This window comes from Protopterus annectens, chromosome 2.part1, assembly GCF_019279795.1.
Source record: "Protopterus annectens isolate FY-2018-M chromosome 2.part1, PAN1.0, whole genome shotgun sequence".
Taxonomy (NCBI): Eukaryota; Metazoa; Chordata; order Ceratodontiformes; family Protopteridae; genus Protopterus; species Protopterus annectens.
In genome coordinates this window covers 285,332,010-285,348,384 of record NC_056729.1, presented here as the reverse complement: position 1 = coordinate 285,348,384, position 16,375 = coordinate 285,332,010, and the positions used below count along the sequence as shown (strand labels likewise).

Here is a 16,375-nt window from a genome sequence, read left to right as displayed (position 1 = left end):
AGGGGGAGCTACTCTCGATAGGCTCCGAGAGTCGGCTCCCACTCGGATCCGAAGTGGGGACCGGATCCGGGGCCGAGACCCTCTGATCCAAAGGACCAGTGTGCTCCAACCGGGACGGAGCCGAAGTCATACAAGGTCCCTTGGATCCGAAGCTCAGCCCACGGCTCCGAGAGGTCGGATCCGACAAACTCGAGGGACCAGTCGGAGCCGAAGTAACTGGTACTGTCGGCTCCGACACCCCCCTGGATCCAACGCGGCTCGGCTCAGAATGCTCCAAACCCGGGAAGCGGGATGGAGGGGGAGCAATTGGTGCAAAATATGGGGTTGAGCTCCCCCCCTGGGGGGCGGGGGAGGGAGGCAAGAGCACTCCCATCTGCAGCTGGGCCTGGATGAACCTCCTCATCATCCGGTCCATGTCTGCATCTCACACGCTAAAGGTGGACCTCGACGAGGCCAAGGACGCAGACCTAGAGTGACGCCTCGATGACCTCGACGGGGACCGGGTCGCCTCCTCCCCAGATCCCGGTGAAAAACAAGGGGACTGGAGCCGAGGAGGAGGCGATCCAGAAACCCTGGATGGAGAAGCCCGCTTGGCGGGCGGGCCGAGGAAGAGTCCTCGGCTCGCCGCTTATGGTGCTTCTCCTTCTTTTTGGTTTTTCCGGCCTCCCTCTCCTCCAGAGCCAAAACGGGAGGTTGAGTCCCGACCGGAGGGAGGGAGGCAGGGGTGGCTACCACCGAGGGCTGGGTAGTGGCCACCAAAGAACCGGAGGCTGGAGCAGAGTCCGGGGGCAAAAGGCCCGCCAGGATCAGCTTCGACCTCCGGTCCTTAAGTACCCTGGGGTTGAACGCTGCACAAATCGTGCATCCCAAAGAGAGGTGTTCAACCCCAAGGCACCTAACGCACCGGGTGTGGCCATCCGCCGGTGAAATCTTATGGCCACACTCGGTGCATTTTGAAAAGATGGCTTTAGGGGCCTCCGACATGTTGAACAGGAAAACACACTCACTAGGCCCCTACACACACCACAAACACACTGCGAACCAGCGAGGGTAGGGAGGAAATTTTTACAAAAAAAGATATAACAGAGGGAACCTAAACAATCTTACACAATCACACAAGAGAAGGTACAAAAAAAAAATCAAGTTTTTTTCTAACAAATACCCTGATCTACCAGGAGCTCGAAATCCAGCTTGTAGGCTTGAAGCACGGCAAACTAGATCTGAGGTCAGTTAGGGTTGGCAGGGGATTATGGGTAAAGGGAGGAGCTAGGAGCTTGGATCTATGCTGTGGTAAAAGTTGCCGGCTTGGATCCGAGATCGGATCCGTGTCCCAAAGGTTGCTGACAAATGAAGTTCCTACTTCAGATCACTAGTTTCTTCAAGGACAAAAGTTAATGATTTCTGAAAGCATGCAAACTGTACTCATATGGAGGGGTGATAAAGATAAAAGAGCAGGCACCAATTAGTGCAAGTAGAAGCACAGGCAATAACATAGTCTTAGTGTGGATACTCTCGATGTCAGGTTAATTAAATCCTGTGTTGTTAGCTGTCAATTCAGCACAAATGTTCTTATTAGGATGGTTAAGCTTCAATATTTGAAAAACAGTTCATATTAGCAAACTATAAACTGCCGAAGCCACAAAAGAGCAAATGTTAATGTGCATTCGCTCATGTGAATTTGGCATTCCAAGTGGAGATCAGGACACGTACCCCTTTTCTCACTGTAGTGCGATCTTGGAGTCAGTATACAAATTGGCAGTGCGTGTGTGCGTGTGTGTGTGTGTGTGTGGGGGTGCTTGTCTCCCTGCATAACAGGAGACATCTGGAAATGACAGGTGTTTCGAACAAAGTCGACAGTCTCAGTGTCGAACTTCTTTGGGTAGCAGATCCGTCTCTTTCAAGGATTCGATGGTGCAGTTTCCAACATTATGAGTTGGGTACACGAAAAGTCGCACATGTGTGTTGTGACATTTTAAAAGTGAACCGTGTGTGTAACAGGTTATGGGGGTGTTCTGGGTTCGGGTGGTTTTTTTTTTTTTTTGAGGGTTTTTATTAAAACAAAGTTCTGTAAATTGTGACATAGGTTCCAATTAATCATTTATACATTTATTTTCTTAAATAACCTGACAAACATTAATGGGTGCATGTATCACAAAAGCTAGAAATAGACATTTTAAAAAGCTACCATATATAATGGGTGGTACTAATGAGTTCTTACTGTAATGGCAACATTTTCCATATCTTGAATGTGAATGGGCTGACAGGTTAGACAAAATGGAAAGAATACAATTATCTTAAGAAAGGCACAGTGCAAACAGCAATACTACAGAAGACCCATCTGGAAAGAACTAATCATGTGAACTGGATTATGAAAAGTTTCAGTATGGATATTTCACAGAATATATTGGACAAAAGAAAACAGGAGTACTAACATTAAATTGCTAGAGGGGCTACAGTAGTGATAGAAGAGAAAAAAGATTAACCGCAGATTTGTGGATCAAGTTTTAGTAGGGAATATTCCCTGTAGGTGGGAACTGGAACTTGATTTGCAACAATGAGGATGTATCTGGGTGGCCTAGAAGGGGAAAACGTAACAAAAGAGGGTAGACTGCTGAAGAAATTTATGAAAATGATTATTATGAACTCTCAAGATAATTTACATATCATTCACCAAGTTACAATAATTGGGCTAGACTAGATAGGAATCATATTTCACAGGAACATATGCATTTGAAAACTAATAAATTCAATAAGTTATTTACGATCATGTGCCAATAATTACTAAAATAAAAATGCAGGATAATGAAATAAAGATGAGACACTGGCCCTTCCCCACCCATCTGTTAGAGAGAGAAACCTAAGAAATGGGTAGTGGAAATTATCCAAGAGTTATTAGGTTCATAGGAGGCTACTAGCTATTGACCAGTGGATCGTTTTAAGCCTAGCCTATTATACCCATTATATTTCAGGAGAAAGTGTCTAGTCAATGCCTAAGATTATTATTAGTAATGACTGCCCATGTCCAAGAGGAAAACTGGATGGTACTCTACAAGTTACAACTAGCGAGTGGGATAAAATGAAAGTTGAGTTTAAAAATAGGGTAGAAATAAAATAAAACTTATTATTTAGAGGTGCTGACAAAGGTTAAAGTATTACAAAATAAGGGAAATCTCAAACAACAAGAACAATCACATTCACACAGTGCTAAAGAGAAACTAAGGGAACAACTGGATAATATACAGGAGTTTAGAAATATTGCTGTTAAGCAACTATTTTTTGATAACTCCAGAGCACAAAAATGCTTGGCACAATGACCAAGGCATCAGAATGCAGAAAGGATTAGTGCCAGACTTAGGGAGCCTATAACAAGAAAAAAAAAAAACAGATCCTTTTAGTGGTACTGGAGATATTTCAGAAATTTTATTAAGATTTATATACAACAGAGAAGGGTAGAAATCAAGAAAATGCTTAAATGGAAATATTTGTAGGGAGATTTAACTCAACAAGTTACAACAGAAGGAGATGAGATAAACATGGTGATGTACAATCAATCTGCAGGAAAGTCACCAGGAATGGATGGTATTCCAGTGAAGTTTGGAAGCTAGGATGGATGAAAATGATAAAGGTCTGGAAAGTTTTAACAGTACTTCAAAAGGAAGAAAGGAACCATTATTCAAGAAGAAAGCCATGGTGGCTGCATCACCCAATGACAGTAAAGACATGTTTGACTCAGCTTCATGTAGGCCCATGTCAATTTTAAACCATGATTACAAAGTGTTTATGTCTATAATGGCTAAACAAATGGCAAAATAGATGCCAAAACTGATATATATAGACTAATGTGGTTTTGTGGAGGGGAGGCAATATCTGAAATTAATAGCACAGTAATGATACAGAGGGAAACAAATATAAGAAAATACTGTACTTACTACAGGGGGGTGTCTTGATGCAGAGAAAGCATTTGACAGACTAAGTTGGGATTTTATGAGTAGGGTAATAGAAGCATTTTCATTTCCTGATACAATAAGGTTAATTAGAAGGGTATAAGAGGGATCAGAGGCAAACAAATCAAAGTGGTAGGGTTCCCCTCAAATAAGTTGTGTCTGAACAGAAGAACCAGGCAGGGGTGTCCTCTTTTCTCCTTTATTTGCATTATATTTAGAACCACTGACAAAGAAAATAAGGAACTCAGAAATTCAAGGATATAATTGGCATGGTGTTCAAGAAAAGCTGGCTTTACCTGCAGATATTATTTGTACCTAACTGAACCAGAAAAGGACATCTTGTGGATGATTCAAGACCATTCCATTTTTTTTTTAGATATAAAATTGCTCAAACTAATATTCCATTGTTGTAAATACTGTACCTATTCACCGTTAATTATTATCTGCACCAGTTTACTTTGTATAAATTTCAAGCAAGTGTATTATGTGTAACTACTGCATATTGTTTAAGTTTGCTTATGTATAACTTGGAGCTTTTCTCCCTGGGCCTCCACTGAAAATGAACTCTCCATGGCTAGCGTTGCCACCCCTCCGTTTTTTTTCCGGAGTGCCCGGAAATCAATAGGGCACTCCGGTTCTCGCTCTTGGAGTCCGGAAATAAGTTGTACGACGTCAGCGCGTCTGTAAAAAAAAAAAAAAAAAAAAAAAAAAAAAAAAAAATGACATTGCCGTCTTGGACTCTCTGTTGATTGGCTGCTTGCTGCAGAAGAGGCTCATGCAGCAAGCAGCCAATCAACACTTAGATTTGCAAGTCAAATCCCCGCAAAGCCCGCGAAAATTAGGGGATAAAAAGCGGTGCTCCAGCTATACTTTTACCTTTTACCGTCAGTACAAGGTCGGTACGTAAGGTCTGAAATTTCTTGCTGGTTCGGCTGTTCGGGACGTCTTCAGTGGATTGCCTGGTGTGGTGTGCTGGTTTCATTTGCTGCTGCTGCCTGGAGGAGCCTGGAAGGATTGCCCTAGCCCTGCTGCTTGCCTTGCTTGCTGGAGTCTTGCCCTGCCTGGAAGGATTGCCCTAGCCCTGCTGCTTGCCTTGCTTGCTGGAGTCTTGCCCTGGAGAGGTGCTGTGGACTGGCCGACTGGGTGGTGTTGTGTTCCCCTGCCTGCTTGCTGGCCCTTTGTTAGCTGCCTGTTCTCTTCTGGCTGAGAGCTTGTTTAAGGAGCCCTGCTGCTGCTTTTTCCTGGAGGTAAGTGGAATTTTTTTAATGGATAAATTCTTTGGAATTAAGGTAGATTTTCAAAGATTAGTGTGACAAGGGGAATGAAATATTGCCAGCACAGCTACTAGTGATTTTTTTAAATATTAAATTTATATTAATTCACTAGCTGTGCTGGCACTATCTCATTCATTGATGGTGACAAAATGTGTGTAACTGTATCTAGATGTTCAACATGTGGTGATTATTAACTAGAACAATTTCTAGTTTGTAATCACCACATCTACCTTATTCTTTATCTGTAGTTTGTAGTATACTGTCTGCAGATATATATAGGAAGGGTTTGTTTGGCTGTTTTTAACTGCAGTTATTTTTCATGTGGGTGCACTTTGATTTATTATTTTTCATGTGGGTGCACTTTGTATACTGACGGAGTTATATATAGGGTTCTTGCTATGATTGTAGAGCTATGATTGTAGAACTATCATTTCTCTAGTCATCACTGCTATGTTTACCTTGATCTGCATTTTATAGGGTATACCAAAGCTGTTTTTACTGCAATGTTTTAAATATTTCATCTGGTTTTGGACTTGGTTACAGTGAATATATAATGACTACATGATTTGTATAGGATGCTTGGACTGTCGATCTGTCTTTTCTAGTCTGTCATCACTGTGATGTTTACCTTGACCTGTGCTTTTCTTCCTAGGGTGTCTATGTCTAGGGTGTATAGTCTTCGTATTGTAGTGAGGCTTAAATGTAGCTTTTTATCTAGCTTGTCATCAGCACTGTTTACCTTTATCTGTGTTTTCTAGGGTATACCGTCTATACCAAGGCTTAGTTCATTTGATGTTATAGTGAATATATGACTACATGATTTGTATAGGATGCTTGGACTGTAGAACTGTATTACTTGAGGCTGCTAGATCAAATGCCAAAATATAGCTTCAAGTATAAGCAATGATTTCTAGCAAAACTGTGAAGATACTTTAAACAGTTGCTTTTCTTTTACTATTGTGTGTGGTGAACCCTTAATGTACTGCTTTGAATGAACTGGTGTTTTTAATATCTAAGTAACTGTATTTCCATTTAGTACTACCTGTGATATTAGACTTCGGCTTAGTTTTCCCATGCTCGTGTGTGATGTACTGTTGTATGTAGTGAACCTTTGAATGAAGTATTGCTAAATAAAGTTTTTTTTTTAATTTACTTTTGACTCGGTGCACATTTTTCTTATTGGTAACTGTATGTGATATTAAAGACTTGTGCTGAAGGGTGCTAGAGTAAAGGGGTGTGGCTATTAAAGGGAATGGGTGTGGCTTGATTGGGCATGGGGCGGGGCTTGTTTGTCAGGAAATGGCACAGTAGAAAGGTGGCAACCCTATCCATGGCCAGTAGACTTTCCTGGTAATCAAATTCCAATAAATAAAAATTAATGAAGCTAAAACAAAGGCTATAGCCATAAACTATGTACCCACGCATGAATTGGTTCAGCAATGCCCATATTTATGGGGCCATGAGAAAATGCAAGTATTTAAGAGTATGGATTAAAAAGGAATCTGTTATGGCAGCTAAGTATATGGGAAGAGACTAAAGACGACAAAAATTGAGAAACAGGAAGCGCATGCCTATGGACATGGACAGGTGGATACAAGCAGTAAATACGTTTTTAGTCCTTTTAAATTTTGTACACAAACACAGGTCAGGCATATTTTTATCAAGATATGTTGTGGACATTAAACTGAATGATTTTATTTGGGAGGGGAGAAGGGTGACAGTCAAATGGGATAATCCTCTCAATATAACATGGAGGTTTAGGATGACCCTATTTGAAGGGATATTTTAAAGCTACACAATTAAGTCTCTTATACACCATACAAGCAGAAAGTTACAATTCAAAGTGGAAAGGGATGATGATGACGCAAGGGATAATTCAAGAAATAAGGAAAGAATCAGATTTTGGACACAGATGCCTTATCACTTTTAAGTCCTGCATACTAGGATGCAGTACTCAACATTATCAGGAACTGCGCAAAATTAGAATCAAGAATGAATGCATTTCCCAACTAAAATGGATTCCAGTAAATTATTCTGTAACCCTTCTTACACATAGAAACAAACAAAGCTGCATGCTGCAAATAAAACTTAAGCTGAAGTTGTAAAATTGATGTCATTTACTGCTCTATGAGCCTGGATCTTGGCTGAAAAGGGTCAACAGACCATCACACTTACCCAATAAACACAGCCATAAACAAAGAACTTGGCAACAAAACCAAATCTATCAAGGATAATTATGAAATGAAAATCAATATTCTCTATCAAGGGACAACCACAGCATTGCACCAAACTAATCCACAAAAACACTCAAGCCCCTGAGGAGATAGCCAAATAACACAAACATAGATCACACCCCTCCCCCAAATCTCCCCTGCATTCTACCATGTCTGAAACTACCCTCTATAATTATCTGAGACCAAATCCTAAAGGCGCCCTCCAAGACTAGAAACAAAAGCTCTTGGGGACCTAATAATGTCTAGGCTGCTGCTTTGTCTATGTGAAGCACACTTTTACCAACTTGCTTGTTGGTTTCATATCAGAGGCATGAAAACAACTGTGGTCATTCCTCCACAAGGCTGGCCCACCAATGATTCTAGCAGTTACAAACCAGTAAGTCTTACCGGCCTTATCTACCATCCTAATAGAAAACAGAGTTATAGACCTCAAAAAATACTGGCATCTTACAATCAATTTCTACCATGAATCCACTGTCATTAGAAAATTCTTCTATCTAGCCAAACTGATCACAAAAGGCATATTCATCTAGGCCCTAGAATGCTGTCCCTTCTCTACTCCTCTATTAGGCCTATAATAGACTAATAATGTTCTCTTAGATGTGTAACAGTCAAACAGATGATCCAACCTAGAAAAAAATCGTCTCAAAGAAAACCAAGGGCCAGAGTTCCATAAGCTACACAGATCACATTAAAGCTCACTCTCTTCCATCTCTTACAGACTTCTATGAGGTGACTTCTGAGTAGCCTACAGGGCCACAAATGATACACTTCTGCCTGACCTCTCATACATGTGGAAAACCTGCAACACAACACAGAGAGAACCTACTGGAAGGATAGATACTGGGAGTGAAGTATCCCCCGTCCACTGAAACAGACTCCTTTATATCAGACAAAGCAGCTCCCTAAACATTTTTAAAAGCACAATCTGGATGGGTGAATGGTCAACCATAAATTCACCCCAGATATGGCCCATCAATCCTTTATGGAAAAGGGTAGCAAGAAGTTGGGATTTTTGGTGGCTAGGCTACAGATATCAACCTAATCAACTGCCTAGTAAAAAATAAACTTCACTCCATCTCATTACACAGAGAATACCACGTATGGTCTTTTGGACAATTAAGTCAACTTATATTTCTTTGCCCTTGTGAAGAAGTTATAAGAGGTTTAAAAGCAGTTTCCAGAAGGGAAACGCAAATAAAGTGAACTCACTTGTAATGAAGTAATAAAAAAATGTAAATATCCAAGACGAAAGCTGCAGTATAAGTAAATGTGTGGTGTTTAAGATAGGTGTGGGAAAAGTACAGTTGTGTACACTTACCATAAATGTAGATGTTCGAGTGTATTCACTGTTGCAGTCATCACACTTGGGTTATCTGCCTGCAGGTAACCCTCAGTCAGCCCGAATACCAGAGACTTAGTATTTCTGTGTTGGTTGCTGTTGCTCCAGGACTGATGTCAGGGGTATAAAAACAGGCAGCTGATGCCATTACATCAGTTTTTCTTGCCTCAAGTGTCAGGAGCCCCCCAAATAGGGATCTAAGTTATGGTGGGGAAACCACCACCAGTAAAAAGTAAATACCAATAGCCCTGAAAGGGGGGGGTGAGCAATAGACAGACAGGAGGGAGACAAAGACTGATAAGGGGGCTACTTGTGGGAGGGAAACCAGGAATGCAACAGTGAATACACTAACATCTACATTTATGGTAAGTGTACACAACTGTACTATGTTCTTCGTGTTTCATTGTTGCAGTCATAACACTTGGGTTGATTCCCAAAGCTGAAGAAAGGGTGGAGGCAATCAAGAAGAGTTGGGGCTGTGTAGTATGCCCTGCAGGACTGCTGTTGCAAAACCTGCCCTGGATTTGGAAAAGATAGGCAGGTGGTAATGCTTGGTGAAGGTGTGTACAAGAACTACAGGTAGCAGCCTCCAGGATGTCCCTGGTAGGAACTCCCCTGAGGAATGCTGTAGAGATAGAAGTTGTCCTAGTGGAATGTGTTCTGACCCCCTGAGGGGTTGGTTTTCCATGGTGCTTGTAGCAGGAATGGATGCAGTGTGCTATCCATTTGGAAATTAATGGTTTGGAAATGGCCTTGCCCTCTGTTCCTGGCGCAAAGCTGACTAGTAAACTGGTCAGATTTCCTGAAGGGCTTTGTCCTATCAAGGTAGTATCTGAGCTGTCTTTGCATGTCCAAGGAGTGCAGGATCCTCTCTCCTTTATTTTGAGGATTAGGGAAGAAGGTTGGCAAATGGACAGATTGAGAGCCACACTGGACACCACTTTAGGCATAAAAGAATGGTTAGTCCTGAGGGAAAATCTGTCAGCATGGAAAATAATGAAGGGTTCCACAGCCATAAGTGCTTGTAGCTCAGACACTCTTCTAGCTGAAGTGATGGCCAAAAGCAAGGCTGTTTTCCAAGAGGAATTTTAACTCTGCTGGCTCTGCAGGCTCAGGGGGGGGGGGGGGGCGGGGGGGGTAGCATGAACTTTTCCCGTACAAAGTTAAGGTCCCAAGCAAGGGTGGGTGCTCTCCTTGGTGGCCTTAAGTTGTTTTCCCCTCGCAGGAATGGTTTAATAAGAGGGTGAGAGAAGAGAGGTGGTTCAGTGCTGTAATGAGCTGAAATGGCAGAGGCATGGATCTTAATGGAGGTGAAGGATAGGCCTCTGTGGAGTAGGTCTGCTAGGTAATCCAATATTAGAGGTAAGAAGGGCAGTGCTGCGTCCACTCCTTTAGACAGAGTCCAGGAACAATACGTTTTCCACTTATCAGCATAGGACTTCCTTGTACCGGGCTTCCTGGCTTCAAGAATGATGTCCAGCACCTGCTTGCTTAGGCTGGTCACTGGGGGAGAATTTAAGGAGTAAGCCAGGGTGCAAGATTCATGGTATTCAGTTGTGAATGCAAAATCTGTCCCCCCTGCTGAGTGAGGAGGGTTGGGATCTGTGGTAGGTGGCAGGGTGACACCGGTGACAGGCTGTGCAGTAGTGGGTACCAGTGCTGGCATGGCCAGACCGGGGCAATCAGGATTGTCCTTGGTCTGCCCGGTCTTATCTTGAGTAATATTCTTGAAAGAAAAGGCGGGGGGAATGCATAGATTGAGGGGTTTTCCCACTGGAAGGATAGGGCCATCCACTTTTCAGGCCCTGCTGTAAGTTGCCCTGGTGCAGAATTTGCTGGGCTGGTGATTGCAGGGGAAGGCAAAGAGGTCCGCCTCTGGGGCCCCATTTCTGGACTAGAATACTGAAGGTGCTGTGGTCTAATTGCTACTTGTGTGGGTCTAGGAGATTTCTGCTTAAGTCGTCTGCCAGATAGTTTTGTTTGCCTGGCAGGAATTGAGCTTGCAGATGAATCTGCATGTCCAAGGCCGTTAGGTTCTCCCCTGCTTGTTGATGTACCACAACTGTGGTGTTGTCTGTTATTACTGGGGTCCTGGTGAGAGTAGGGACCCAACAGCTGTAAGAGCATGCTAAACAGCATCTCTTTTTGGTTGATGTGCAGATGTGTTTGACTTGGGCTCCAGTGGCCCTGAATGCACTTGTCGTCCAGGTGTGCCCCCTCAGGCATAGTCTGATGCATCTGTGGTTAGGGTCTGGGCGGTGTGGGGTTGAGTAAAGGGAAGTCCCTTGTCATGGTTGCATGCTGCTGCCCACCAAAGAAACTCTGTTCTTAGACAAGGTATGACCGTTTCCAGGTCCTGAGAATGTTGGCACCAAAGACTTTTTAAGTACCACTGAAGTTTCCTCATATGCAGTCTAGCATATGGAATTAGTAGGATGCAAGAGGCCATGAACCTTAGGGCCTGCAGGATTTTCCTTGCAGATAGGTGGGATCTGGTGGCCATTTGAGCGAAGTAGCCTGTAAGATAGGGTTGTTTTTATGGAGTAAGGAATGCCATTTGGGATGCTGTGTCCAAGCTTGCTCCCAGAAATACAATCTCTTGACTGGAGACTAGTTTTGATTTATTTTTGTTGACAGTGTACCCCAGGGAGGTTAGAAGGTTCTTTACAAATGTCAGGTGCTGCAACAGAAACAGATGCTTGCTGCCAGATCCATGGGCTCAAGCTTAATGCCAAGAAATGTATAGTTATCCTCTTTGGGAAAAACCATGTACCCATGAATTACCACATAGGTGACAGTACACTAAACACCGAAAGTGTGATGAGAGACTTAGGAACACAGGTGGACACTGGTCTCACCTTCGATAACTACACCGCCACAACAGTCAGAAAATCCTTCTATGTGGCACACCTCATCGCCAAGGGCCTTTCATCCAGTAAAAAGGAGGTCATTGTCCCACTGTACTCATCCCTCATTAAACCCATTATAGAGTACAACGCCCCATTTGTTATGAACTTCACAAGACATCTGAAACAGCTGGAAAGGCCGGAAAATTACCTCACAAAGAATCACAGGCTTAAAAGCAGATGCCCTATGTTGACAAAAACTCCAGCTATACTCTGTGGAATACTGTCTACTCAGAGGTGATCTCTGATTAACATACAAGGCCATGTCTAACCCTGGGCTGTTGGACATGCGCCAGTTAAAGAAATCCAAATCCCTCAGAGCCACACGCTCCAGGGATCTAAAACTTGTCATCACAATAAACAAAACATGCTGGAGGAATAAGTTCCTGACCCAGAGACTCCCCTTACTCTGGAATAGACTGCCCATACATGTCAAGCAGAGCACCTCCTTGGCCCTCTTCAAAAGGAACCTTGATGATTGGATGGGAGATGGGAAATTCACCCTGGGGATCATGCCAGTCACCCTGTTAGACAGGGGTCCATGGAAGTAAATATTGTGGGAAGAAATATCCAGGGAATTGCTATGGCTAGGCTTGTATAGGCCCTAGGGCCGATAGCCTAGTACCAACCTATGAGCTTATTCCTGACTGTCTGCCTGAATCAGGCAATCGTCCAAGTATGGGTAAATTTGAATTTTTCTCTGTCTGCAATAAGCAATGGCTGGAGCCAAGCATTTTGTGAATACTCTGGGAGCATTGGATAAGCCAAAGGGAAGTGCAGAGAACTGATGATGCATATATTCTGCCCTGAAATGTTAGCATTTCCTGCACGAGTCCCTGCTAGGGATGTGCAGATGGGCTTCTTTTAGGTCTAGGGTGGCTAGCCAGGCATCTCTGGACAGCATAGGAAGAAGCTGCTGAAGGGTGAGCATTTTGAATTTTGGTACCACCAGGAAGGTGTATAGAGTGGAAAGATCTAGGATTGGGCACCAAGTGCCCTCTTTTCTGGGTACCAGGAAAAGTCTGGAATAGAAACCTTGACTTATCTGTTCTGCCGGAACAGGGTGAATTGCCCTTATGGAGAGCAGGGATTGAACTTGGTTTTGTGCCTCTGCCCACTGGTTTGGAGGAAGGTCTGGGAACCCTTTTGGGGTTGGCAGTGAACAGAAGTAAAATTTGTACCCCTGGGATACAATGTTGAGGACCCTTCGGTCTTTGGTGATGGAGGTCCAGTTTTTTGCATGATGGGAAATTTTTCCTCCTAGGGGCACGAGCAGTTGAGCAGAGTGGAATAGAGAAGTCATTGTGAATTCTTTCCATAAGGGGGTGGCTTAGCACTCCCTGTTTTTGAAGTGGAGGCACTACATTGCTTAGATCTCTGCATACCCTGGGACTAAAGTCTGGGGGTCTGTTTCCCCTGGGTCTAGTTTGAGATGGCCTTGAGGGGACTGGAAAGGACCAATGTTTCAAAGGGCAATGCCTACTGAATCTAGGAGGCTGCACTTGCAAGAAATCTTTGACCGTCTGCATAGCTTTAGCCTTTTCTTCCATCATTTTTAAAACCTCTTCTGCTTTGGTGCCAAACACATTGTCGAACAAAGGGGCGTCTAGTAACTTTGATTTGACATAGTCTGGCAAGGTCTGCTCCTTAAGCCAAGCATGCCTTCTCAGTACAGAACCAGTGACTGCTGCCCTGTAAGAAGCTTCTAGGGTGTCAAAACCACATTACAAAGTATGCTTGCTGACTTGGCTTGCAGAATGCATAAGCTCTTGTAATTCTTTATTTTCTCCACAAAGGTAGCTAGTTTTTAAGTTCCATACTATGTTGCTGGTATTTCAGCATGTGAAAAGTACAGTTGTGTACACTTACCATAAATGTAGATGTTCAAGTGTATTCACTGTTGCTGTCATTACATTTGGGAAATCTGCTGGCAGGTTGCCCTCAGTCGGGCCTGAATAACAAAGTCTTGGGTCCTGCGTCGGTTGCCGTCTCCCCCTTCCATGACGTCAGGTCATCAGGGGTATAAAACATGCAGCCAACGCCATTTTATTCAGTTTTTCTTGCCCCAGATGTCAGGTGCCCCCCAAATGGGGAGCAAAAAAAAAAAAATATATATATATATATATATATATATATATATATATATATAAATATATAAATAAATAAATACATGAAACTGCACTTTTAGCAACAAACTTTACCTTCGACTGCAACAGTGAATACACTCGAACATCTACATTTATGGTAAGTGTACACAACTGTACTATGTTCTTAGTGTTTCACTGTTGCAGTAATAACATTTGGGTAGAATCCCAAAGCTATGGATGGGATGATGGAACTAAATAGCATTAGGAGCGGCTATAAGGCCCTGAAGAACTGCAGTGGCAAAGCCTGCCCTGGATTTGGAGAAGAGGGCCAAATGATAATGCTTTGTGAAGGTATGAAGAGAGCTCCAAGTAGCAGCCTCTAGAATGTCTTTGGCTGGAACTCCTCTGAGGAAAAACTGCTGAGGTAGAGGCAACCCTGGTGGAATGTGACCTGATCCCCTTGGGCACAGGTTTACCATGGTGCAAGTAGCAGAAACGAATGCAGTGGCTTATCCACTTATAAATAGTTTGCTTTGATATAGCCTTCCCCTCTGACCCTGCAGCAAATGCTACTAGTAGTTGCTCAGACTTCCTTAGAGATTTGGTCCTGTTTAAGTAGTATCTTAGTTGTCTGTGTACATCCAATGAATGCAGAATCCGCTCCCCCTTGTTCTGCGGATTTGGGTAAAATGTTGGCAGGTGAAATGTCTGGTGAAGAGCCACACTGGATACCACCTTAGGCATAAAAGCAGGATTGGTCCTGAGGGACACCCTCTCTGGGTAAAATGTAATAAAAGGCACAACAGCCATGAAAGCCTGTAGTTCTGAAACCCTTCTTTCTGAACTGACTGCCAAGAGGAAGGCTGTTTTCCAAGATAGAAATTGTATATCCGCAGTAGCTGCTGGGTCAAAAGGAGGCAGGGTGAATTTCTCCAGCACAAAGTTGAGGTCCCATGCAGGAGTTGGTGATCTTCTGGGAGGCCTTAACTTTTCGGCTCCTCTAAGATTCTGTTTAAGCACAGGAAAAGAGGGGAGGCTCTGTGTTGTAATGAGCCGAGATGGCAGAGGCATGTATTTTTATTGAAGAAAAAGATCAGTCCTTGTCAAGCATCTCAGTCAAATATTGTAAAATCTGAGGAATATTGGGCTTTGCTGTGTCCGTTTCCTTGTGCTTGGTTCCAAGCGCATAATCTCTTCCATTTATCAGCATAAGATTTTCTAGTACTAGGCCTTCTGGCTTCCAAAATGACATCCATCACAGATTTACTGAGAGGTGTTGTTTGAATAATTAAATGATCAGTCATGCTGCAAGGTTCAGAGTTTGGAGCAAAGTGTGCAGAATTTGATTGTTCTACTGAGACAGTAGATGAGGTATTTGAGGAATGTACCAAGGAGGAAGTTGACACATATTCCTTAGAATTGGGTACCAGTGCTGGCGAGGCCAGTACGGAGCAACTAGGATAATTTTTGTTTTTTCCTGTCTGACTTTTAGTAAGACCTTGGAGAGAAGAGGCAGAGGGGGAAAAGGCATAGACTGACAAGTTTTTCCAACTGAAGGATAGGGCATCCACTTTCCATGCTTTTCTGTCATAAGTTCTTGTGCAGAATTCGTCCAGCTGATAATTTTGGGGAGAGACAAATAAATCTATGTCTGGGCTCCCCCATTTCTGTGTTAACATGCTGAAGATTTGTGGATCCAGTTTCCATTCGTGCGGGTCCATAAGATTTCTGCTTAGGTCGTCTGCCAGAGTATTTTGTTTTCCTGGCAGGAATTGAGCTTGAAGATGTATTTGGCAAGTCAAAGCTGTGTTCTACAATGCCATGGCTAGTCTGCAAAGGGGGTAAGAATGTGTACCCCCCCGCTTGTTTATGTACCACAAAGTACAGTTTTGTACCTACCATAAATGTAGATTTTAGAATGTTCACCCTGCTGCAGTCATCATACTTTGGTTATCCTGCCGTCTGGCGGTCCCGCAGTCGGCCTGAATTCCAAAGTCTTGGTCCGGCGTGGGTTGCTGTCGCTTATTCCCCGACGTCAGTGTGCCAGGGGTATATAAGAGGCATCCAACGCCATTTTCTTCAGTTTTTCTTGCCCCAGATGTCAGGTGCCCCCAATAGGTAGGCAAAATATATATAGCTAAATAAAAATAAAACAATACCTTTAGGCACAAGCAAATACACCACAGAGGTTGTAAAGGATAGAGTGGTATGGATAAGTTCAGCGGGGATGGAGGGAGGGTAACCTGGACTGCAGCAGGGTGAACACTCGAACATCTAAATTTATGGTAGGTACAAAACTGTACTATGTTCGTGTTACCCCTGCTGCAGTCATCAAACTTGGGTTGAATCCCAAAGCTAAGGATGGGAGGTGGAGTTAAACAGGGTTAGAAGAAGCTAGTAGGCCCTGCAAAACTGCAGTGGCAAAACCAGCTCTAGTCTTAGAATATAGAGGTAAGTGATGGTGTTTGGTGAAGGTGTGCACTGAGCTCCAAGTTGCAGCTTCCAGAATATCCTTGGTTGGCACTCCCCTGAGAAAGGCTGCTGATGTAGCTGTAGCCCTGGTGGAGTGGGGCCTAATGTTAGCAGGT

General features: G+C 43.4%; 1 protein-coding gene across 3 annotated transcripts in view; it reads right to left on the bottom strand.

Moving 5' to 3' along the window:
• GNB1 (G protein subunit beta 1) overlaps nt 1-16,375 on the bottom strand; it is a 1,803,552-nt gene that overhangs the window by 128,471 nt on the left and 1,658,706 nt on the right. The gene's annotated exons all lie outside the window — the stretch shown is intronic.